Source organism: Oncorhynchus mykiss, chromosome 4 (genome assembly GCF_057628025.1).
Source record: "Oncorhynchus mykiss isolate SJ-2025 chromosome 4, ASM5762802v1, whole genome shotgun sequence".
Classification (NCBI taxonomy): Eukaryota; Metazoa; Chordata; class Actinopteri; order Salmoniformes; family Salmonidae; genus Oncorhynchus; species Oncorhynchus mykiss.
Window position 1 is genome coordinate 84,451,754 of NC_143025.1, and position 25,126 is coordinate 84,476,879.

Here is a 25,126-nt window from a genome sequence, read left to right on the forward strand (position 1 = left end):
CCATGGGTACCAATGCGATGCCAGCTGGGTCTGGTCTGCTTAGTTCACTGACTGTATATGAACCAGATACCAGCTGGTCTGGTCTGCTTAGTTCACTGACTGTATATGAACCAGATACCAGCTGGTCTGGTCTGCTTAGGTCACTGACTGTATATGAACCAGATACCAGCTGGTCTGGTCTGCTTAGTTCACTGACTGTATATGAACCAGATACCAGCTGGTCTGGTCTGCTTAGTTCACTGACTGTATATGAACCAGATACCAGCTGGTCTGGTCTGCTTAGTTCACTGACTGTATATGAACCAGATACCAGCTGGTCTGGTCTGCTTAGTTCACTGACTGTATATGAACCAGATACCAGCTGGTCTGGTCTGCTTAGTTCACTGACTGTATATGAACCAGATACCAGCTGGTCTGGTCTGCTTAGTTCACTGACTGTATATGAACCAGATACCAGCTGGTCTGGTCTGCTTAGTTCACTGACTGTATATGAACCAGATACCAGCTGGTCTGGTCTGCTTAGTTAACTGACTGTATATGAACCAGATACCAGCTGGTCTGGTCTGCTTAGTTCACTGACTGTATATGAACCAGATACCAGCTGGTCTGGTCTGCTTAGTTCACTGACTGTATATGAACCAGATACCAGCTGGTCTGGTCTGCTTAGTTCACTGACTGTATATGAACCAGATACCAGCTATGTCTGGTTGCTTAGTTCATTGACTGTATATGTACTAGAAAAAGTCTAGGGTACAGTACAATAATCCCCTTTGCATCATGGTCTGTGAATGACCTTTCACCTCTCTGTATCCTCTGACCTATGTGACCTCAATGACCTAGGTTAATACAGACCATGTAGACACACCTTTCCATTACAAATATGACCTGAGTTGCAATATTACACCAGTCTCTTAAGATTGCTTTTTAGAGGAATCTTGAAAGGGGAATAAATCAGAATAAAACGAAATGAAGGACAAAACAAATAAATATTAATGACCAGGTGAGGTATTTAGTAACATCAATATGATGTAATGAAGCTAAAATACTATACTTGTAAGTTAATGCAGATTCAGAGAAACAACTATTTTTGTTAAATTACTATATTGTTGAAGTCAATATAACGTCACAGAATATCCTAAATAATATTAGGGGAGCCTTCTCTGCTAAACTTCTAGGCTTCTTACAGCACTATAATAAGAGGCTGCGTCTGAGACCGTCGCCATGTGCAGTTGAACTTCAGGAACAACGATTATGTTGTGCTGAAACGGCACTGTTAGTTTATTCACTTACATTAGCTCTACCAGCGGACATTATACACTCATGACACTTGAGACAAAGTAACCACGTTAGTTGTCTGGGGATATTGCTGGGCTGTCTATCTCAAATGGGCAATTGGAATCAGATGGTGCAGTATTGCCTTCTGGACACTGGGTGACACTACTCTGTAAGTAAAGCCAGTGGCAATCCTGACCATTGAATAAATGATCAAAGTTGGCCCTCTCACTCCTTTATAGACGAACGCTGTTTTAACATAATCTCTACCACGTGTCTTGCGTGATTTTAGAATGTTATGTCTATAAAATCGCTCAGCCACAGCATGTATTATTAAATGGTCTGTATTGAGTGATGCCATATATAACAGGTCTTAGTCGTTTTAAATCTGAGGCTATTTCGTCTAGAACTGAACCCTTAGTATGGTCCTAATAGTTTTAGGTGCAGGGGCAAGTGAGTGGATATGTTGCACTGGGGAGTGGAGTAGAGTGAAGTTGCTCCTAGACGCTGATCTTGGGTCAGTTTTCCCCAGTGCTTTTTATTATCTTAAACCCTCAGTCATTATAGTGTTACTGATTCGGAACATTTGCTGATTCGGCACACATATCTGATTGGGAAACTGATTGCCCATATCAATAAAAAGTAATTGATTGAGCTGACCCCACTCTAGGAACTGAGATGGAGATGAGAGGGTAGACAGTGACTAGGCCACTGTCCATGCAAGGACATGGCGGAGTATGAATATGTCCACGTTTTATGGCCGTGCTTTATAGCTGTGTGAAGGAATAATTAATTGCATTGACCCTGGCCAGCCTGGTAGCCGGGACTGTAAATGGATTAGCTCTTGCCAGCGCTCTTTCATTTTACACAACATACATGTTTAGCACTTAAAACGATGGCATGTGCAATGTCAAAAAATTAAAAGTGGGCAAATTGACATTACGGCCTGCCGTGCCGCGGAAGAGCCCATGCGTTTAGTGCACCGTGACCAAAAGTGCCATGGCCGCTTTCTCGTCTCGGAGTGCTTATATAGGCTAGGTGACGGCCATACCTCTCTCTCTCCCCGACGCTGATGCAATGGCACAAGGTAGCAGATTGTCAAACTGCGGGCGAGTAGCCGCGGAGGGGACATGAACCCAATAATCGGTGCCACAGGGCCAACTATCAGTGCGGCTCCAGAACAGCAATCTGACATGGGCATACATGCGCACTGCAGTTTATAGTCAATTCGAGTCTCCTCCGACGGGAGCCACACGCAGCAGTGACTATTCCGACCTCAGCCTTCTCCAGGTCCTGTTTCCGCCGCAGCCTTTTCCACCCGATTTTGGACCAAAACATTGCCACTGCGTCAGACTCTAACTTCGTCAGGCCCCATCGCTCGGATCCCGCGGAAGCCTGGTGTGTCAAGTGAAGGTACGTGGTTTTTCTCTTCTGGGCTGGCGGTCTCCGTGCATGGTGAAACCGTAGTGAGGTGAGCTCCGGGCTCGGTCCATATTATTCCAGTCCATCCTTGCCTGGCCTGTTGACTGTGTCGCGTCTGCTCTTGAGTTCATGGTGACAGAGTAGCGGTCATGGTTGGAATGGCTGGTCCCTTTAACACCGTTCTGGCCGTGTGTGCTGTGTTAGGTCCTGCTCCGAGTAGCCTAAGCAAACAGTTGTTTCCATACGATCTGTGTTCAAAAACGTCGCATGCCAGGTGCACGAAAGAGAGTGCATGTCTAAAGCAGAAATCCACTTTAGGCTACAGTGTATCGTACAATGTATCGTGGAAAGTATCCATTGAATTGACTAACAGGGTAGGGTAGCAGGGTAGCCTATATCTGACATGCACATAATAAATTGTGAGGCATTTCAGATGTGAGAATGTTAACGTTCGGAGACCAGCTGCAGATGTGTTGTTGCTCATACGCTGCTGATGTTTGCACTATTGTGATGTTGTCAGGGAAACTCTTAGCTGCACACAGATGAACACTGGTTTAGAGGCGTAAATACAAAGTTAAGTGCTCTCATATCAGCTTCTGACCTCACCCCTGAAAACGTGAGAGAAATGTTATTGATACATGACATGGTCATATTTATATGACGGCGATATTCTACTGAATGGACAAACCCTGTTGTTGGAGGAGTGAATGCTGCTGATGCCGTAGCGCAATCATAATAGTTACCCTAATTAACATCAGAAATTACGTTGGACGCACATCTTCCGTGTACGCGTTAGACGCACAACTAGACAGACAGGGCACGGGCTCGTCGGGTTATTATTGGTTGATGACAGACAGTGGTTCGGCTAGCCTAAGGTGTCAAGGGAAGAGTCAACCTGGTCTCAGAGCATTTCGTAATATTCTGTACATAAATCTGAGGCACACCATTTAGTATGGTATATATTAATTTGTGATTGTCCATGATCCATTTCGCGTGATACATTATGAATTACAAATTGTATGATGAATACAAATTTGCAAAATGTACAATATGTTACGAATTTGCTAAATTTACAATATGTTATAAATTTGCAAACATATGATATGTTATGATTTCAAATTTGTTGTGGCTAACGTGGGCTAGGTGACTAACACTAAAGTTAACTAGCTGGCAAATTTTTAGGGTTAAGGTTAGGTGTTATAGGTTCAAGGGTTAAGCTAGGGTTAGAGTTAGGGGAAGGGTTAGCTAACATGCTAAGAAGGTTCAAAGTAGAAGAAAAGTTGCAAATGTCCTCAAATGCTATAGTTGTCCGTGATAAGATTAGAACACACAACCTTTGAGTTACTAGACGTTCGCATTTTACGCCTACCCATCCACCCCAACCAAACTCTTATTTACTTTTTTTGCCATAAGTAACCGTCTGTATTATGTACCCATGCCAAATGGAATGTATCATACTAATTTGACGTCTGGTCTATGAGACCAGGCTGGAAAAGGTGATTCTTCAACCCAGCCATCCATATGAGCACAAGATGTTGAAAATACCTCTTTCAACCAGTTTTGCTCACTGAGAAGCTTGGATCTGCATGTGATGCGACACGAGAATAACGAGCGGCCCATACTTCATATTGTGTGATCATTCAAGACACCGCAACACAGCCCTAGAAAGACTGAGAGCCTTGAGCTGCACACCGGATTCTGACTCAGTTTAATTCCCATTCAGATCCAGCCTTGTATATACTCACATTCTCTCTGAACATGCACATGGTTTAGATGTCATGTTGCTGTTGTTTTGCTAACTTGAGTTTGGGTTCATTTTGTGGTTACGGATGCATTCACAAGCAACATCATAATTCAATAGTCTATTGATCGATCTCAGTTGACATGGACTAAAGAGTAGGGTTGGAGCACACTATTCTGTTACATTGTATCATTCATTATGTAGCACGTCACTCAACTAGGGGCCTTGGAGCTATACACATCCCATCATGAAGCCAACTGGGAAGGGTCTCTGATGCTATAGCCTACACATCCCATCATGAAGCCAACTGGGAAGGGTCTCTGGGGCTATAGCCTACACATCCCATCATGGAGCCAACTGGGAAGGGTCTCTGAGGCTATAGCCTACACATCCCATCATGAAGCCAACTGGGAAGGGTCTCTGAGGCTATAGCCTACACATCCCATCATGAAGCCAACTGGGAAGGGTCTCTGAGGCTATAGCCTACACATCCCATCATGAAGTCAACTGGGAAGGGTCTCTGAGGCTATAGCCTACACATGCCATCATGAAGTCAACTGGGAAGGGTCTCTGAGGCTATAGCCTACACATCCCATCATGGAGTCAACTGGGAAGGGTCTCTGAGGCTATAGCCTACACATCCCATCATGAAGCCAACTGGGAAGGGTCTCTGATGCTATAGCCTACACATCCCATCATGGAGCCAACTGGGAAGGGTCTCTGGGGCTATACACATCCCATCATGAAGTCAACTGGGAAGGGTCTCTGAGGCTATAGCCTACACATCCCATCATGAAGCCAACTGGGAAGGGTCTCTGATGCTATAGCCTACATATCCCATCATGAAGCCAACTGGGAAGGGTCTCTGGGGCTATAGCCTACATATCCCATCATGAAGCCAACTGGGAAGGGTCTCTGGGGCTATAGCCTACACATCCCATCATGGAGCCAACTGGGAAGGGTCTCTGGGGCTATAGCCTACACATCCCATCATGAAGCCAACTGGGAAGGGTCTCTGGGGCTATAGCCTACACATGCCATCATGAAGTCAACTGGGAAGGGTCTCTGATGCTATAGCCTACACATCCCATCATGAAGCCAACTGGGAAGGGTCTCTGGGGCTATAGCCTACACATCCCATCATGGAGTCAACTGGGAAGGGTCTCTGAGGCTATAGCCTACACATCCCATCATGAAGCCAACTGGGAAGGGTCTCTGACGCTATAGCCTACACATCCCACCATGGAGCCAACTGGGAAGGGTCTCTGGGGCTATACACATCCCATCATGAAGTCAACTGGGAAGGGTCTCTGAGGCTATAGCCTACACATCCCATCATGAAGCCAACTGGGAAGGGTCTCTGATGCTATAGCCTACATATCCCATCATGAAGCCAACTGGGAAGGGTCTCTGGGGCTATAGCCTACATATCCCATCATGAAGCCAACTGGGAAGGGTCTCTGGGGCTATAGCCTACACATCCCATCATGGAGCCAACTGGGAAGGGTCTCTGGGGCTATAGCCTACATATCCCATCATGGAGCCAACTGGGAAGGGTCTCTGATGCTATAGCCTACATCTCCCATCATGAAGCCAACTGGGAAGGGTCTCTGGGGCTATAGCCTACACATCCCATCATGAAGCCAACTGGGAAGGGTCTCTGAGGCTATAGCCTACATATCCCATCATGAAGCCAACTGGGAAGGGTCTCTGGGGCTATAGCCTACACATCCCATCATGAAGCCAACTGGGAAGGGTCTCTGGGGCTATAGCCTACACATCCCATCATGGAGCCAACTGGGAAGGGTCTCTGAGGCTATAGCCTACACATCCCATCATGGAGCCAACTGGGAAGGGTCTCTGAGGCTATAGCCTACACATCCCATCATGAAGTCAACTGGGAAGGGTCTCTGATGCTATAGCCTACACATCCCATCATGAAGTCAACTGGGAAGGGTCTCTGATGCTATAGCCTACATATCCCATCATGAAGCCAACTGGCAAGGGTCTCTGGGGCTATAGCCTACACATCCCATCATGAAGTCAACTGGGAAGGGTCTCTGGGGCTATAGCCTACACATCCCATCATGAAGTCAACTGGGAAGGGTCTTTGGGGCTATACACATGCCATCATGAAGCCAACTGGGAAGGGTCTCTGGGGCTATAGCCTACACATCCCATCATGAAGTCAACCGACTACGAAGGGTCTTTATTTTCCTCTCGCTCATATTCTCTCAATCAGCTGTAGTCTACATGATTTATTTCATTGCTAGGGAACATACATTCTTTATTTTACTAGACACACAACATTTCAATCTATTTCAATCTAGGCACAAATGTGCATTTTATAACAGTTACTCAAGCAATTAAAAGGGATGCTGCCCATGCCTTTATATTAGTTACTCAACCATATAGGCCTACCTAAACCATTTGTTAGCTTGACTATTTTGAACAATAAGATTTGTAGCAACACTAGGCAGTTAAGATGATGAAATGGTCCCTCTGTGGAGAGGACAGCGAACCTCGACGCCTCTGCCCTTTGGACATCATTAATGCTTATCTAATACAGTGAAGCTTCGCAAATGGAAGCAAATTGATTGGGTAAGTAGCCTAAATCCCTCACTGAATAAGTAAACAGACATATATTGTGGTAACAGATACTGTCATTATTATCAGTCCGTTATCCCTGGCACGCAGGCGGGAGCACCATATTGAGGCCAGTCTTGAGATAGGCCTATTATTGGGCTTCAATAGACAATGGCTCTCATTTGTTCTCCGCAGCCAGGATAAACATTGGCTTTTGGATTTACAGGCCTACTGATGAAGTTGTAAAATGAGTGTAGTCTAATACATGTTTTAATAAAGTGTTTAATAACACCATTATCAATTATATACATTGCTGTTCTATCTTTATAATTTTGTAAAAACAAACCTATTTTTGATGGAATAGAAACTCTCTCTTCTTCTCTCTCGCTCTCGCTCTCTTCGGTTTGTAATTCAGACTTTAATCCTCTCATCCATAGCTTCATTCCACTTTCTGTCTATTTTCATTTTGAGACTAATCACTGAGGTTAGATGGGGTGGCATGAGGGTAGATGGGGTGGCATAATGTTAGATGGGGTGGCATGAGGGTAGATGGGGTGGCATAAGGTTAGATGGGGTGGCATAAGGTTAGATGGGGTGGCATGAGGGTAGATGGGGTGGCATGAGGGTAGATGGGGTGGCATAAGGTTAGGTGGGGTGGCATGAGGGTAGATGGGGTGGCAAGAGGGTAGATGGGGTGGCATGAGGGTAGATGGGGTGGCATGAGGTTAGATGGGGGTGGCATGAGGGTAGATGGGGTGGCATGAGGGTAGATGCAGTGGCATGAGGTTAGATGGGGGTGGCATGAGGTTAGATGGGGTGGCATGAGGGTAAATGCAGTGGCATGAGGTTAGATGGGGGTGGCATGAGGTTAGATGGGGTGGCATGAGGGTAGATGGAGTGGCATGAGGTTAGATGTGGTGGCATGAGGTTAGATGGGGTGGCATGAGGTTAGATGGGGTGGCATGAGGTTAGATGGGGTGGCATGAGGGTAGATGGAGTGGCATGAGCATAGATTTGGTGGCATGAGGTTAGATGGGGTGGCATGAGATTAGTTTGGGTGGCATGAGGTTAGTTCAGGTGGCATGAGGTTAGATGGAGTGGCATGAGGTTAGTTCAGGTGGCATGAGATTAGTTCGGGTGGCATGAGGTTAGATGGGGTTGCATGAGGTTAGATTTAGTAGTATGAGGGTAGATGGGGTTGCTTGAGAGTAGATGGGGTGTCTTGAGAGTAGATGGGGTGGCATGAGTGTAGATGGAGTGGCATGATGTTAAATGGGGTGGCATGAGGTTAGATTTGGTGGCATGAGGTTAGATTTGGTGGCATGAGGTTAGGTTTGGTGGCATGAGGTTAGATGGAGTGGCATGAGGTTAGTTCGGGTGGCATGAGGTTAGTTCAGGTGGCATGAGGTTAGATGGAGTGGCATGAGGTTAGTTCGGGTGGCATGAGGTTAGATGTGGTGGCATGAGGTTATGTTAGTAGTATGAGGGTAGGTGGGGTTGCTTGAGAGTAGATGGGGTGTCTTGAGAGTAGATGGGGTGGCATGAGTGTAGATGGAGTGGCATGATGTTAAATGGGTTGGCATGATGTTAAATGGGGTGGCATGAGGTTAGATTTGGTGGCAAGAGGTTAGATTTGGTGGCAAGAGGTTAGATTTGGTGGCAAGAGGTTAGATTTGGTGGCAAGAGGTTAGATTTGGTGGCATGAGGTTAGATGGGCTTTCAATAGTCCACAGTCACACAATCTGGATCAAATGACCAGGAACGATGATCTTCGAGGCTCACAGTTGTTTTTTTCCTAACAGGTAGTTTTGTCCCTGTGCCTTACATTGCTTTCTGAGCCACCTTGCTTCAGCTAAGAAGATTTCTCTTCAAACATCAGTTAGATTGTTTCCTCCGTTTGTTGCCGAGCCTGTCTACAAGCCTGCCTGTCCTCTATACAGTGGCGATTTTATGTAAATCTTGGTGGGGCAAAAAAAAAAAGTGGGATGCATGCCAGCAAAGCCACAACACAACACTAAACAGTACATTTAACTGCACTATAAAGGTGACCAACGGCCTACACAAAGCTGTCCCAACAGCTGTCCCAACACCTTACCACTGCTACACCTGGCTATCAGCAGAGCCTTGTCTGGCAGCGAAACAGTTCATTCAGCCTCATTTACTTCCTTTAAAAAAACATAGCTGATATGGCTGACTTTCTTAAACAAATGTGGTTTCTACTGACAGTTGAGAAGTACAAACTATGGCATAATGGGACGACAAGTGGATAAGAGGCAATCCGTAATTTTGATTAAGACATTAATGAGCGAGCTAGGACAGACGTAGTCAATGTAACTATTTGTTCAGCACTTTTGAAATGTACAGTGACAGAATTCAGAATGGGCCGTTCTTACAGTGTTCTCCCCGTACACTAATTTAGAACCGTAGGATAAATAAAGGGGGCATATAAGCGGACAATGAAAGCTCTTACAATATTCAATGATTACATTCCTCTAAAACAGGTTATAGGCTACATGTGCACCACCAACTCAGAACAGTAGGCAAATAGAGGGGTAAATAGACCAAATGATTTGGGTGAGGCACATGGTCTACTAACATCTTACTACATGACATACACTCAGTATTACTTTCTTAGGTACAGTACACATTATCTCCCTGGCATATTACATACATACAATACATTTTTGGACTCACATTGTTGTTCTGTGCTCACTTGAACAGGAACGTGGTGCGGCGGTCCTTCGTGGGCAAATTTAGTCATTAAAGTCTGGCATTCTCTGGATTTAATGTGCTTTTAAAACAACTGGGAACTCTGAAAAAAACAAGGTCAAATCATGATGACGTCATTGATCTTCAATTTGCAATTCCGAGTTGGATGACTGTTCAAAACGTATTTTCCCAGTCGGAGCTCGTTTATTCCCTACTTTCCCGTTGTCTTGAACTCACTGAAGTCAAGTTTTTACAGTTCTGACTTAACAGTTGTTTGGAGCTCAGCACAAATCATGCTTCATTGACAGCATGGTCAATGTTGAATGTTTATAATTTTAAACTTGGAAAAGAGCCCCTGAATCTCGGATTTGGAACAACACAGCCACTGTCACTAATTCCTTCCAAACCACTCATTGTTGAATTTGTGATTTTCAACTTGTGTAATTATGTCCAATGGCTGATTAGCACCGATACATTTTATCTGTAATTTCTCTTAATTATTTATCTTCATATGACAAGGATTTAAAAGGATTTGCCAGTAGATTGTTGACTTGATTCATGATGATGACTGATGATGATGACTAAGATTTTGAAAGTATGATGTTGACATGATCATTCCAATCAAAGCTACTGTAGATATAACATGATTTGATGTCATTTTATCTGTGGCCAATGACCTTGAGCCTTCTTGGATGGGCACTTATAAAGTAACTCTATGGCAACACCCAAAGGGCTAGAATTTTCGAGGTCTACCCTTAGACTTGGCGGTAACGTAGTGTCCAATCATGGTGCAACGCTCCATATTTTCTGCTGGCTTGCCCCACCACCACAGAAAGCACTGAGCTAGGCCGAAACACCTGCATTTTGGAGCTGCCTTACTCAAGAAAACAAAAAAGTGTTTGTAACGGGCTTTATTAACTCAATTATATATATATATATATGTATATAATTTTTTTTACATTGTTTACAAACTGATATTTGACACGTATTAATGCCAAAAAATATCATGCAAAACAGGCAAGCCCCCCCCAATTGTATTCTTATTATTTATTCCATTTTTTTTTATTTTTCTAAAAATGTGGGACTCAAAACAGGTGGGTCGCACTGCCTCTGTAGAACTTAACTAAACTGGTACCTTGTTCTTAGCACACCAAGATACTTTGTTCATTTCAAGCATCATAGTGCCGATTACACTACAGAAAAATAAGTGCTATCTAGAACCTAAAAGGATTATGTAGTTTGAAGAACTCCTTTCGATTCCAGGTAGAACCCATTTGAGTTCCATGTAAAACCCTTTGCACAGAGGGTCTACATGGAATCAAAAAGGGTTATTCTATGGGGACAGCCGAAGAACTCTTTTGGAGTGTATGCCGTGTTTGACTCAATGTTTATTGCCTTGATATAGGCTAAGTATACATCCGTTTTACATACCACTGTTTGCCCAGATATCTTAGCCTAGATTCCTTTATCAACACTGGAGGGATGACATGAGAGCTGAATAGAGTTCCCAGTTTACATGCCTCGTGTTACACAAATAAAGGCCCTGAGAGGGCGAGAGAGCATCACTGGTAGCTTCAGTAATGCCGCCAGGCAAGGCAGGATGTTAGCATTGTTTATACTCCCAGCTGTGTATTGCTTCCCAATTCCACTAATGCAGTCAATAGAGCCATGCTGTAGACAACAGGAAGTGCTGCTTTTCTGCTCTGACAACTATTTTTAAAACTCTTTAAAAATATAATCCTATTTTCTGACTGCGTGTGTGTGTGTGCCTTCGTACTTCCCTATGTGTGCATGTGTGAATTTAAGTGTTTGTGTACAGTACCAGTCAAAAGTTTGGAAACACCTACTTATTCCAGCGTTTTTCTTAATTTTGTACTATTTTCAACATTGTAGAATAATAGTGAAGACATCAAAATGATGAAAGAACACATATGGAATCATGTAGTAACCAAAAAAGTGTAAAACAAATCAAAATATATTCTATATTTGAGATTCTTCAAAGTAGCCATCCTTTTTCTTGATGACAGCTTTGCACAAGCATGTCATTCTCTCAACCAGCTTCATCTGAAATGCTTGAATGAGTTTCCACATATGCTGAGCACTTTTCCTCCACTTTTCCTTCACTCTGCGGTTCAACTCATCCCAAAGCATCTCAATTGGGTTGAAGTCGGGTGATTGTGGAGGCCAGGTCATCTGATGCAGCACTCCACAACTTTCCTTCTTGGTCACATAGCCCTTACACAGCCTGGAGGTGTGTTGGGTCATTGTGCTGTTGAAAAACAAATGATAGTCCCACTAAGCACAAACCAGATGGGATGCTGTATCGCTGCAGAATGCTGTGGTAGCCATGCTGGTTTAGTGTGCCTTGAATTCTAAACAAATTGTCACCAGCAAAACACCCCCACACCATCACACCTCCTCCTCCATGCTTCACGGTGGGAACCACACATGCGGAGATCATCCATTTACCTATGCTGCGTCTTACAAAGACACGGCGGTTGAAACCAAAGATCTCAAATTTGGATAGATTTTCACTGGTCTAATGTTGTGTTTCTTGGCCCAAGAGAGTATCTTCTTCTTATTTTCTTCTTCTTATATTGACTGACCTTAATGTCGTAAAGTAATGGTGGACTGTCGTTTCTCTTTGCTTATTTGAGCTGTTCTTGCCGTAAAATTTTACCAAAAAGGGCTATCTTCTGTATAACAACCCTACCTTGTCACAACACAGCTGATTGGCTCAAACGCATTAAGAAGGAAAGAAATTCCACAAGTTAACTTTTAACAAGGCACACCTGTTAATTGAAATGCATTCCAGGAAGCTGGTTGGGAATGCCAAGAGCTGTCATCAATGAAAGGGTCGCTCCTTTGAAGAAGCTCAAATAGTTTAAAACTTTTTGGTTACTACAGGATTCCATTTGTGTTATTTCATAGTTTTGATGTCTTGACTATTATTCTCCAATGTAGAAAATAGTAAAAATAAAGAAGAACCCTTGAATGAGTAGGTGTGTCCAAACGTTTGACTGGTACTGTATGCTTGCTCACCTTAGTCCACCTTAGTGGACGTAACCAGAAGTCCAGAAGTCCCCACAAGGATAGTAAACAAACAAAAATTTGACCAACTGGAGACATTTTGTTAGTCCCCATGAGGTCAAATGTTATTTCTAGGGGGTTTTGGGTTAAGGTTAGAATTAGTGTTAGGGTTATTATTACGGTATGGGTTAGGGTTAGGAGCTAGGGTTAGTTTTAGGGTTAGGAGCTAGGGTTAGTTTTAGGGTTAGGGTTAGGAGCTAGGTTTAGTTTTAGGGTTAGGGTTAGGAGCTAGGGTTAGTTTTAGGGTTAGGGTTAGGAGCTAGGGTTAGTTTTAGGGTTAGGGTTAGGAGCTAGGGTTAGTTTTAGGGTTAGGGTTAGGAGCTAGGGTTAGTTTTAGGGTTAGGGTTAGGAGCTAGGGTTAGTTTTAGGGTTAGGGTTAGGAGCTAGGGTTAGTTTTAGGGTTAGGTTAGGCGCTAGGGTTAGGTTTAGGGTTAGGGTTAAGGTTAGGATTTTGGGTTAAGGTTAGGGTTAAGATTAGGGTTAGGGGTTAGGGAAAATAGTTATTTGAATGGGACTGAATTGTGTGTCCCCACAAGGTTAGTTGTACAAGACTCTGTGTGTGTGTGTGTGTGTGTGTGTGTGTGTGTGTCCACACACTGATCTAGAGAGGGTCATAGAACAATCCCTGCATGTCCAGTAGTGGCATTTCACTGGCATTTTTTCTCTAAGGCTGGCATTCTCTCTGTCCCTTCACCTTCTGTCCTTGTCTTTTGAAGATGGTGGCAAAGAGAGATGAGGAATGATGGAGGAGCATCATCAGGACCCTCTGACCTTTGATGTGTGGCGGAACATTCTTATGATGTCCAACTAGCTTTCAGACAGACGGGTTATAGTTCACTAACTCCGAGATCGATTGCATGGTGTGTGTGTGTGTGTGTGTGTGTGTGTGTGTGTGTGTGTGTGTGTTTTTTGTTTTGTGCGTACATACGTGCGTGTGTGGTTTCCTTTAGGGTGTCATGAGAAAATCACTGATATTACCTCTACAGGGCAGAATCACTATGCAGACAAGGAAGAAAGCTCTGGGTAAATGTTTTTGCATGTTGTAAAACAGACTGTCTGTCTGCCTGTTGACACAGACACAATCACACAGCTAGTCTGGGGGCGGTTTCCATGGTGAAATGTTGTGAGGGACTAGGGAACTCAGCTCAGCTCGGGTTATCTCTGATCCATGGTGATATGATATGTACCGTTTTCCAGCAGCTGAAAGAAAAATACCTTGCGTTTACATGTGTGTTTGTTTTCTGTCCGTGTGTACATGCGTGCATGTGTGTGTGTGCGTTTGTGTGTGTGTGTGGGAAGTAAAATTCTGTATTTCATATTGCAGTACACCTACAGACCTATATCTATCCTACCCTGCATCTCTAAGGTCTTCGAAAGCCAAGTTAACAAACAGATCACTGACCATTTTGAATCACATCGTACCTTCTCCGCTATGCAATCTGGTTTCCGAGCTGGTCATGGGTGCACCTCAGCCACGCTCAAGGTCCTAAACGATATCATAACCGCCATCGATAAGAGACATTACTGTGCAGCTGTATTCATCGACCTGGCCAAGGCTTTTGACTCTGTCAATCACCACATTCTTATTGGCAGACTCAACAGCCTTGGTTTCTCAAATGATTGCTTCGCCTGATTCACCAACTACTTCTCTGATAGAGCTCAGTGTGTCATATCGGAGGGCCTGTTGTCCAGACCTCTGGCAGTCTCTATGCGGGTGCAACAGGCTTAAATTCTCGGGCCGACTCTCTTCTCTGTATACATCAATGATGTCGCTCTTGCTGCTGGTGATTCTCTGATCCACCTCTACGCAGACGACACCATTCTGTATACTTCTGGCCCTTCTTTGGACACTGTGTTAACTAACCTCCAGATGAGCTTCAATGCCATACAACTCTCCTTCTGTGGCCTCCAACTGCTCTTAAACGCAAATAAAACTAAATGCATGCTATTCAACCGATCATTGCCCGCACCTGCCCGCCCATCCAGCATCACTACTCTGGACGGCTCTGACTTAGAATACGTGGATAATTACAAATACCTAGGTGTCTGGCTAGACTGTAAACTCTCCTTCCAGACTCACATTAAGCATCTCCAATCAAAAAGTCGTGACAGCGTTTTATTAATTGATGGAAATACAATTGACCATCATGGTTATTGGTCTATAGATTGATTTGCATAATTTATTGAAATTAAATTAACCTGTGTGTGTTTTTGTTATTTATCATGTATCTTATTCATCCAACTCAACTATCACACGCGCATAGCTTACAGAGCTAGCTTACAGAGCTAGTTTACAGAGCTAGTTTACAGAGCTAGTTTACAGAGCTAGTTTACAGAGCTAGTTTACAGAGCTAGTTTACAGAGCTAGTTTACAGAGCTAGTTTACAGAGCTAGTTTACAGAGCTAGTTTACAGAGCTAGTTTACAGAGCTAGCTTACAGAGCTAGTTTTTTTCTTTTTCATATGAGCATTTTTGTGGAACAGCTTCATTTCAATAATAATGTTTTCGTTTCTCAATCATTGTGATGTGGTAAATCATAAAAATCGGATTTAAAATGATACAAATCGAAAAAATCCTGCTAATGCAAGAGCACTAGCCTTAGGTACACATCAGCACATCGTGATCCATTGGCGGCTAAAGAAATGAGCGCATGGAACTCATATCCTATAGGTCAATGAAGCAGTAGACCTATAACTCATTGCTCTTTCACACTGAGGATTGGTGATTATCGAGGGAGACATTGTAGAGACAAATAGCTTACTGTAAGGAACGATAGTTTAAAAACACAATTCGCAACGGATGTAAAAAAAAAAAAAAACTGTTCCTACATTTCTGCACAGCAGGCCAGGTACTTTTAAGCGTGCTCAGGCACTATCAGGACAGAGAAACCAGACGCATGCTCACTGCTCACTTAGATCACTCCAAACAAAATACAATGAAAACATCTAGAAATCTTGTCAATGATGGTTATGAAATAAGCCTAAACTTGTTTCTCACAAGTGTAGCAGATTCTGAACTCTGCAAACAACGTTTCAGCAAACAACATTTCCATTCCTAGAATAAGAATGATAAATGCCTGTAATTAATACATGAATTAATACATTAACAGAAATGAATGTAACCAAATGACGGCGATTAATGGTACATTTACTACAGGTGACATGCAGTGCATTCGGAAAGTATTCAGACCACTTGACCACATTTTCTTACGTTACAGCCTTATTCTAAAATGTATTAAATAGTTAAATGCACAGAGATACCGTGACGAGATCCTGAGGCCCATTGTCGTGTCCTTCATCCGTCGCCATCACCTCATGTTTCAGTCTGATAATGCATGGTCTCATGTCGCCAGGATCTGTACACAATTCCTGGAAGCTTAAAATGTCCCAGTTCTTCCATGGCCTGCATACCAGACATGTCACCCCTTGAGCACGTTTTGGATGCTGTGGATCAATATGTATGACAGTGTGTTCCATTTCCCGTGAATACCCAGCAGCTTAGTACAGCCATTGAAAAGGAGTGGAACAACATTCCACAGGCCACAATCAACAGCCTGATCAAGTGTATGCGAAGGAGATCTACATGAGGCAAATGGTGGTCACACCAGCTACCGACCGGTTTTCTGACCCACACCCCTACCTTTTTAAAGTTATCTGTGACCAACAGATGCATATCTGTAGTCCCAGTCTTGTGAAATCCATAGATTAGGGCCTAATGAATTTATTTCATTTGACCTATTTTCTTGGAGCTCTGTCGAGTTCTTGGTCACCTCCCTGACCAAGGCCCTTCTTCTTCTTCTGAACACAGTGGGTGGACGGTAAATTCAAATCTTCCTAGTCAGGTTGTACAGCGTCACTTTTTCCTAACGGAAACCCTGGTGTGCGTGTGTGTGTGTGTGTGTGTTTGTGCGTGTGTGTGTTTGTGTGTGTCTGTGTGGGCAGGCGTTTCCTAAGCTGTCCCTCATACTATTACATCATCATCATACCATCACGGTCACCTAATCATCCCCAGCTTACAATTGCCTCTTTCATCCCCCTCCTCTCCCCTGTAACTATTCCCCAGGTCGTTGCTGTAAATGAGAACGTGTTCTCAGTCAACTTACCTGGTAAAATAACGGTAAAATAAAAATACTAAAATAAAAAATGCCCATGAGGGATGCCACTGTTACAGCTAGGAAGTGGGTCTTGTGACATGGTCCGCTCTAAAGAGGGCATCCAGTGTGTGATTGCATGCACATGAGTGTTTGTGTGTAAGTGTAGAAAGGAGAGGGGACTTGGCATGCCCGGTGATCTCTGGTGATGCTTCTTCCACAAAGAACTGATTACTCAAAAACATGGAACCTCCAATACCTTTTTTAGATCTTTTTTAGTTTGTCATAAACCTACACTGCTGAGGGAGTCACTGCAGGGCAGGCTAGCTGAGGATCCAGGATAAAAACAGGCTCTGTAACCCTGTAGCTGAGTATCCAGGATAAAAACAGGCTCCGTAACCCTGTAGCTGAGTATCCAGGATAAAAACAGGCTCCGTAACCCTGTAGCTGAGTATCCAGGATAAAAACAGGCTCCGTAACCCTGTAGCTGAGTATCCAGGATAAAAACAGGCTCCCGAACCCTGTAGCTGAGTATCCAGGATGAAAACAGGCTCCGAAACCCTGTAGCTGAGTATCCAGGATTAAAACAGGCTCCCTAACCCTGTAGCTGAGTATCCAGGATAAAAACAGGCTCCGTAACCCTGCAGCTGAGTATCCAGGATAAAAACAGGCTCCCTAACCCTGTAGCTGAGTATCCAGGATAAAAACAGGCTCCCTTACCCTGTAGCTGAGTATCCAGGATAAAAACAGGCTCCCTAACCCTGTAGCTGAGTATCCAGGATAAAAACAGGCTCCCTAACCCTATAGCTGAGTATCCAGGATAAAAACAGGCTCCCTAACCCTGTAGCTGAGTATCCAGGATAAAAACAGGCTCCCTAACCCTGTAGCTGAGTATCCAGGATAAACATAGGCTCCCTAACCCTGTAGCTGAGTATCCAGGATTAAAACAGGCTCCCTAACCCCTTGGCTGAGTATCCAGGATTAAAACAGGCTCCCTAACCCTGTGGCTGAGTATCCAGGATTAAAACAGGCTCCGTAACCCTGTAGCTGAGTATCCAGGATTAAAACAGGCTCCCTAACCCCTTGGCTGAGTATCCAGGATTAAAACAGGCTCCCTAACCCCTTGGCGGAGTATCCAGGATAAAAACAGTCTCCCTAACCTCTTGGCTGAGTATCCAGGATTAAAACAGTCTCCCTAACCCCTTGGCTGAGTATCCAGGATTAAAACAGGCTCCCTAACCCTGTAGCTGAGTATCCAGGATTAAAACAGGCTCCCTAACCCCTTGGCTGAGTATCCAGGATAAAAACGTGGTTCTTTTTAGGTTTTTAAACGACTAATTGACCCGACATCGGTTAAATTATTTCTGTGAGCTCGATGCGCAGTTTCTTTATAGACAAATGAGATGAAGCCTGAACTGCGCAATGTAGTAGGGAGTTGTAGTTTCCAACAGGCCACTTCTCTACGTAGTTTAGCACAGAAAAGTTCCGGCGCCGACAGAGATGGCCGCCTCGCTTCGCGTTCCTAGGAAACTATGCAGTTTTTTGTTTTCTTACGTGTTATTTCTTACATTAGTACCCCAGCTCAGCTTAGGTTTCATTACATACAGTCGAGAAGAACTACTGAATATAAGATCAGCATCAACTCACCATCAGTACTACCAAGAATATGTTTTTCGCGACGCGGATCCTGTGTTCTGCCTTACAAACAGGACAACTGAGTGGATTCCATGCAGCGACCCAAAAAAAAAAAAACTCCGAAAAAGAGGGAAACGAGGCGGTCTTCTGGTCAGACTCCGGAGACGGGCACATCGTGCACCACTCCCTAGCATTCTTCTTGCCAATGTCCAGTCTCTTGACAACAAGGTTGATGAAATCCGAGCAAGGGTAGCATTCCAGAGGGACATCAGAGACTGTAACGTTCTTTGCTTCACGGAAACGTGGCTCACTGGAGAGACTCCATCCGAAGCGGTGCAGCCAACGGGTTTCTCCACACATCGCGCAGACAGAAACAAACAACTTTCTGGTAAGAAGAGGGGCGGCGGCGTATGCCTTATGACTAACGTGACATGGTGTGATGAAAGAAACATACAGGAACTCAAATCCTTCTGTTCACCTGATTTAGAATTCCTCACAATCAAATGTAGACCGCATTATCTACCAAGAGAATTCTCTTCGATTATAATCACAGCCGTATACATCCCCCCCCAAGCAGACACATCGATGGCTCTGAACGAACTTTATTTAACTCTTTGCAAACTGGAAAACATTCATCCGGAGGCTGCATTCATTGTAGCTGGGGATTTTAACAAGGCTAATCTGAAAACAAGACTCCCTAAATTTTATCAGCATATCGATTGCGCAACCAGGGGTGGAAAGACCTTGGATCATTGTTACTCTAACTTCCGCGACGCATATAAGGCCCTGCCCCGCCCCCCTTTCGGAAAAGCTGACCACGACTCCATTTTGTTGATCCCTGCCTACAGACAGAAACTAAAACAAGAGGCTCCCACGCTGAGGTCTGTCCAACGCTGGTCCGACCAAGCTGACTCCACACTCCAAGACTGCTTCCACCACGTGGACTGGGACATGTTTCGTATTGCGTCAGACAACAACATTGACGAATACGCTGATTCGGTGTGTGAGTTCATTAGAACGTGCGTTGAAGATGTCGTTCCCATAGCAACGATTAAAACATTCCCTAACCAGAAACCGTGGATTGATGGCAGCATTCGCGTGAAACTGAAAGCGCGAACCACTGCTTTTAATCAGGGGAAGGTGTCTGGTAACATGACCGAATACAAACAGTGCAGCTATTCCCTCCGCAAGGCTATCAAACAAGCTAAGCGTCAGTACAGAGACAAAGTAGAATCTCAATTCAACGGCTCAGACACAAGAGGCATGTGGCAGGGTCTACAGTCAATCACGGACTACAGGAAGAAATCCAGCCCAGTCACGGACCAGGATGTCCTGCTCCCAGGCAGACTAAACAACTTTTTTGCCCGCTTTGAGGACAATACAGTGCCACTGACACGGCCGGCAACGAAAACATGCGGTCTCTCCTTCACTGCAGCCGAGGTGAGTAAGACATTTAAACGTGTTAACCCTCGCAAGGCTGCAGGCCCAGACGGCATCCCCAGCCGCGCCCTCAGAGCATGCGCAGACCAGCTGGCCGGTGTGTTTACGGACATATTCAATCAATCCCTATACCAGTCTGCTGTTCCCACATGCTTCAAGAGGGCCACCATTGTTCCTGTTCCCAAGAAAGCTAAGGTAACTGAGCTAAACGACTACCGCCCCGTAGCACTCACTTCCGTCATCATGAAGTGCTTTGAGAGACTAGTCAAGGACCATATCACCTCCACCCTACCTGACACCCTAGACCCACTCCAATTTGCTTACCGCCCAAATAGGTCCACAGACGATGCAATCTCAACCACACTGCACACTGCCCTAACCCATCTGGACAAGAGGAATACCTATGTGAGAATGCTGTTCATTGACTACAGCTCGGCATTCAACACCATAGTACCCTCCAAGCTCGTCATCAAGCTCGAGACCCTGGGTCTCGACCCCGCCCTGTGCAACTGGGTACTGGACTTCCTGACGGGCCGCCCCCAGGTGGTGAGGGTAGGCAACAACATCTCCTCCCCGCTGATCCTCAACACTGGGGCCCCACAAGGGTGCGTTCTGAGCCCTCTCCTGTACTCCCTGTTCACCCACGACTGCGTGGCCACGCACGCCTCCAACTCAATCATCAAGTTTGCGGACGACACAACAGTGGTAGGCTTGATTACCAACAACGACGAGACGGCCTACAGGGAGGAGGTGAGGGCCCTCGGAGTGTGGTGTCAGGAAAATAACCTCACACTCAACGTCAACAAAACTAAGGAGATGATTGTGGACTTCAGGAAACAGCAGAGGGAACACCCCCCTATCCACATCGATGGAACAGTAGTGGAGAGGGTAGCAAGTTTTAAGTTCCTCGGCATACACATCACAGACAAACTGAATTGGTCCACTCACACAGACAGCATTGTGAAGAAGGCGCAGCAGCGCCTCTTCAACCTCAGGAGGCTGAAGAAATTTGGCTTGTCACCAAAAGCACTCACAAACTTCTACAGATGCACAATCGAGAGCATCCTGGCGGGCTGTATCACCGCCTGGTACGGCAACTGCTCCGCCCTCAACCGTAAGGCTCTCCAGAGGGTGGTGAGGTCTGCACAACGCATCACCGGGGTCAAACTACCTGCCCTCCAGGACACCTGCACCACCCGATGTCACAGGAAGGCCATAAAGATCATCAAGGACATCAACCACCCGAGCCACTGCCTGTTCACCCCGCTATCATCCAGAAGGCGAGGTCAGTACAGGTGCATCAAAGCTGGGACCGAGAGACTGAAAAACAGCTTCTATCTCAAGGCCATCAGACTGTTAAACAGCCACCACTAACATTGAGTGGCTGCTGCCAACACACTGACACTGACTCAACTCCAGCCACTTTAATAATGGGAATTGATGGGAAATGATGTAAATATATCACTAGCCACTTTAAACAATGCTACCTTATATAATGTTACTTACCCTACATTATTCATCTCATATGCATACGTATATACTGTACTCTATATCATCGACTGTATCCTTATGTAATACATGTATCACTAGCCACTTTAAACTATGCCACTTTGTTTACATACTCATCTCATTTGTACATACTGTACTCGATACCATCTACTGTATCTTGCCTATGCTGCTCTGTACCATCACTCATCATATATCCTTATGTACATATTCTTTATCCCCTTACACTGTGTACAAGACAGTAGTTTTGGAATTGTTAGTTAGATTACTTGTTGGTTATTACTGCATTGTCGGAACTAGAAGCACAAGCATTTCGCTACACTCGCATTAACATCTGCTAACCATGTGTATGTGACAAATAAAATTTGATTTGATTTGATTTGATTTGATTTTGAAAACATGGTAATTAACTACAATGACCATAATCCATTGCGCTCCTGCTTAAACTTGGCCAGTCTGTGCGAAGAGAAGAGAGAACGGGTGATCGAGATGAACAGAAAGCGGTTGCTTCGCTAACCTGAAAATACATGTGATTGATTGTTGTGATTGACATGTGATTGATAGTCTAAGTGATTGATAGTTGGCATTTAGCAGTCATAAAAGTATGCCTTATTTACTTTGAAGAAATATTAAAATTGTGATTTTGTCAGCATAGACATCAGCTCGAAAGAAATGAGATGATGGCTTTGAATGAAATAATAAAGTACTCAAATAAAACAAATATTTTATTAAAGTATGATAATGTTAATAAATTATAACAACCCCATATAGCCCAGTGGTGGACATAACAACCCTGCCTCCATCCAGGTTCAGAGTTAGAGAGATGGATGGATAGGATGATTAAACTGAAGGAGAGGCAGATGGGTGGGGAGGGATGAGGCAGTAAATGGGACAGTTGTGATGCAGGACCCCAGTCCAATAAAGAAACACGACCATATGCCTGGGCTTTACCATACTATATTGACATTGGCCCAAATCCACTCCTGCAAAACACACACACAACAGACAGGGACACACACAACAGACAGGGACACACACACACACACACACTCTCTCTCTCTCTCTCTCTCTCTCTCTCTCTCTCTCTCTCTCAGGAAAACACAAGCGTGAAAGTATGAGCTAAGCTGACAGAATGAGCACATTTCACACATTTTGTGGCGGAGTGTTAGACGACAGACCTCTCTCTCTGTGTGGGGAGAGTCACTGCCATGTCAAGTCCTACTAGGTTGTGTTCCAAATGGCACTCTATTTAATACTGTATGTAGTGCACTTCTTTTCACCAGGGCCCATAAGGTTGTGTTCAAATTAAGTGCACTATATAGGGAATACATTTGGGGATGTAGACCCTAGTCTATGTCCTCCTGAGGGCTCATAAATGCCCTCATGAAAGATCTTCATTGAAACACCTGGTCTTGGGGGGTAATATGTATTAATTGTAGAGGTCGACCAATTATGATTTTTCAATGCCGATACCGATAACGATTATTGGAGGACCAAAAAAAGCCGATACCGATTAATCGGCCAGTTTTTATTTATATATTTGTAATAATGACAATTACAACAATAGTGAATGATCACTTATTTTAACTTAATATAATACATCAATAAAAATCAATTTAGTTTCAAATAAATAATGAAACATGTTCAATTTGGTTTAAATAATGCAAAAACAAAGTGTTGGAGAAGAAAGTAAAAGTGCAATATGTGCCATGTAAAAAAGCTAATGTTTATAGTTCCTTGCTCAGAACATGAGAACATATGAAAGCTGGTGGTTCCTTTTAACATGACTCTTCAATATTCCAAGGTAAGAGGTTTTAGGTTGTAGTTAATATAGTATTTATAGGACTATTTCTCTCTATACCATTTGTATTTCATATACCTTTGACTATTGGATGTTCTTATAGGCACTTTAGTATTGCCAGTGTAACAGTATAGCTTCCGTCCCTCTCCTCGCCCCTACCTGGGTTCGAACCAAGAACACATCGACAACAGCCACCCTCGAAGCAGCGTTACCCATGCAGAGCAAGGGGAACAACTACTCCAAGTCTCAGAGTGACGTTTGAAACGCTATTAGCGCACACGCCGCTAACTAGCTAGCCATTTCACATCGGTTACACCAGCCTAATCTCAGGAGTTGATGGGCTTGAAGTCATAAACAGCTCAATGCTTGAAGCACAACGAAGAGCTGCTGGAAAAACGCACGAAAGTGCTGTTTGAATGAATGCTTACGAGCCTGCTGCTGCCTACCACCGCTCAGTCAGACTGCTCTATCAAATATCAAATCATAGACGTAATTATAACATAATAACACACAGAAATACGAGCCTTTGGTCATTAATATGGTCGAATCCGGAAACTATCATTTCGAAAACAAAACGTTTATTATTTCAGTGAAATACGGAACCGTTCAGGAATTGTATCTAATGGGTGGCATCCCTAAGTCTAAATATTCCTGTTACATTGTACAACCTTCAATGTTATGTCATAATTACGTAAAATTCTGGCAAATTAGTTCGCAATGAACCAGGCTGCCCAAACTGTTGCATATACCCTGACTCTGCGTGCAATGAACGCAAGAGAAGTGACACTATTTCACCTGGTTAATATTGCCTGCTAACCTGGATTTCTTTTAGCTAAATATGCAGGTTTAAAAATATATAATTCTATGTATTGATTTTAAGAAAGGCATTGGTGTTTATGGTTAGGTACAGTCGTGCAACGATTGTGCTTTTTTCGCAAATGCGCTTTTGTTAAATCATCCCCCAGCGTAGCATCGATTATATGCAACGCAGGACACGCTAGATAAACTAGTAATATCATCAACCATGTGTTGTTAACTAGTGATTATGATTGATTGATTGTTTTTTATAAGATAAGTTTAATGCTAGCTAGCAACTTACCTTGGCTTACTGCATTTGCATAACAGGCAGGCTCCTCGTGGATATGCAATGAGAGGTAGGGTGGTTAGAGCGTTGGACTAGTTAACTGTAAGGTTGCAAGATTGAATCCCGGAGCTGACAAGTTAAAAATGTGTAATTCTGTCCCCGAACGAGGCAGTTAACCCACCATTCCTAGGCTGTCATTGAAAATAAGAAGGTGTTCTTAACTGACTTGCCTAGTTAAATAAAGGAGTAAAAAATTTTTTTTTTGTCAAATCGGTGTTCAAAAATACTGATTTCAGACTGTTATGAAAACTTGAAATCGGTCCTAATTATTCGCCCATTCCGATTTAATCGGTCGACCTCTAATTCATTGACACGGTGTGCGTCCTAAATCACATCCTACTCTCTGTATAGTGCAATCTTTTTTCACAAGGGCCCTCAAAGTAGTCCAATATATAAGGAATAGGGTGTAATTTAGGACACTTGATGTTACCAGATTCAGGGCACGGTCATGGGCATACGTTGACACAGTGATACCAGATACAGGACATGAATATGGGCATCCTAGTGGCTGTTGGGACATCCAGGGTTCAGCCATGGTCCCCAGCCAGGGATAGAGCTGGAATCTGATGAAAGAGAGCCTTTATCTCTATCTGGCAGGGTTAATTAGGTCACTGTGGTGCCAGCCATTCAGCCATGCGTCCTAGGGGCTGAGGGTAAAGGCTCTCTGTGTGTGTGTATGTGTGTGTGTGT

General features: G+C 44.0%; 1 protein-coding gene across 1 annotated transcript in view; it reads left to right on the plus strand.

Annotated features, from left to right (window-relative positions):
- Positions 1-2,213: 2,213 nt before the first annotated feature.
- LOC110521089 (alpha-(1,6)-fucosyltransferase) overlaps positions 2,214-25,126 on the plus strand; it is a 168,454-nt gene continuing 145,541 nt past the window's right edge. Inside the window, exon 1 of the mRNA XM_036976164.2 lies at positions 2,214-2,685. The gene's annotated coding sequence lies outside the window, so the exon portion shown is untranslated. The remainder of the gene's footprint in view (positions 2,686-25,126) is intronic.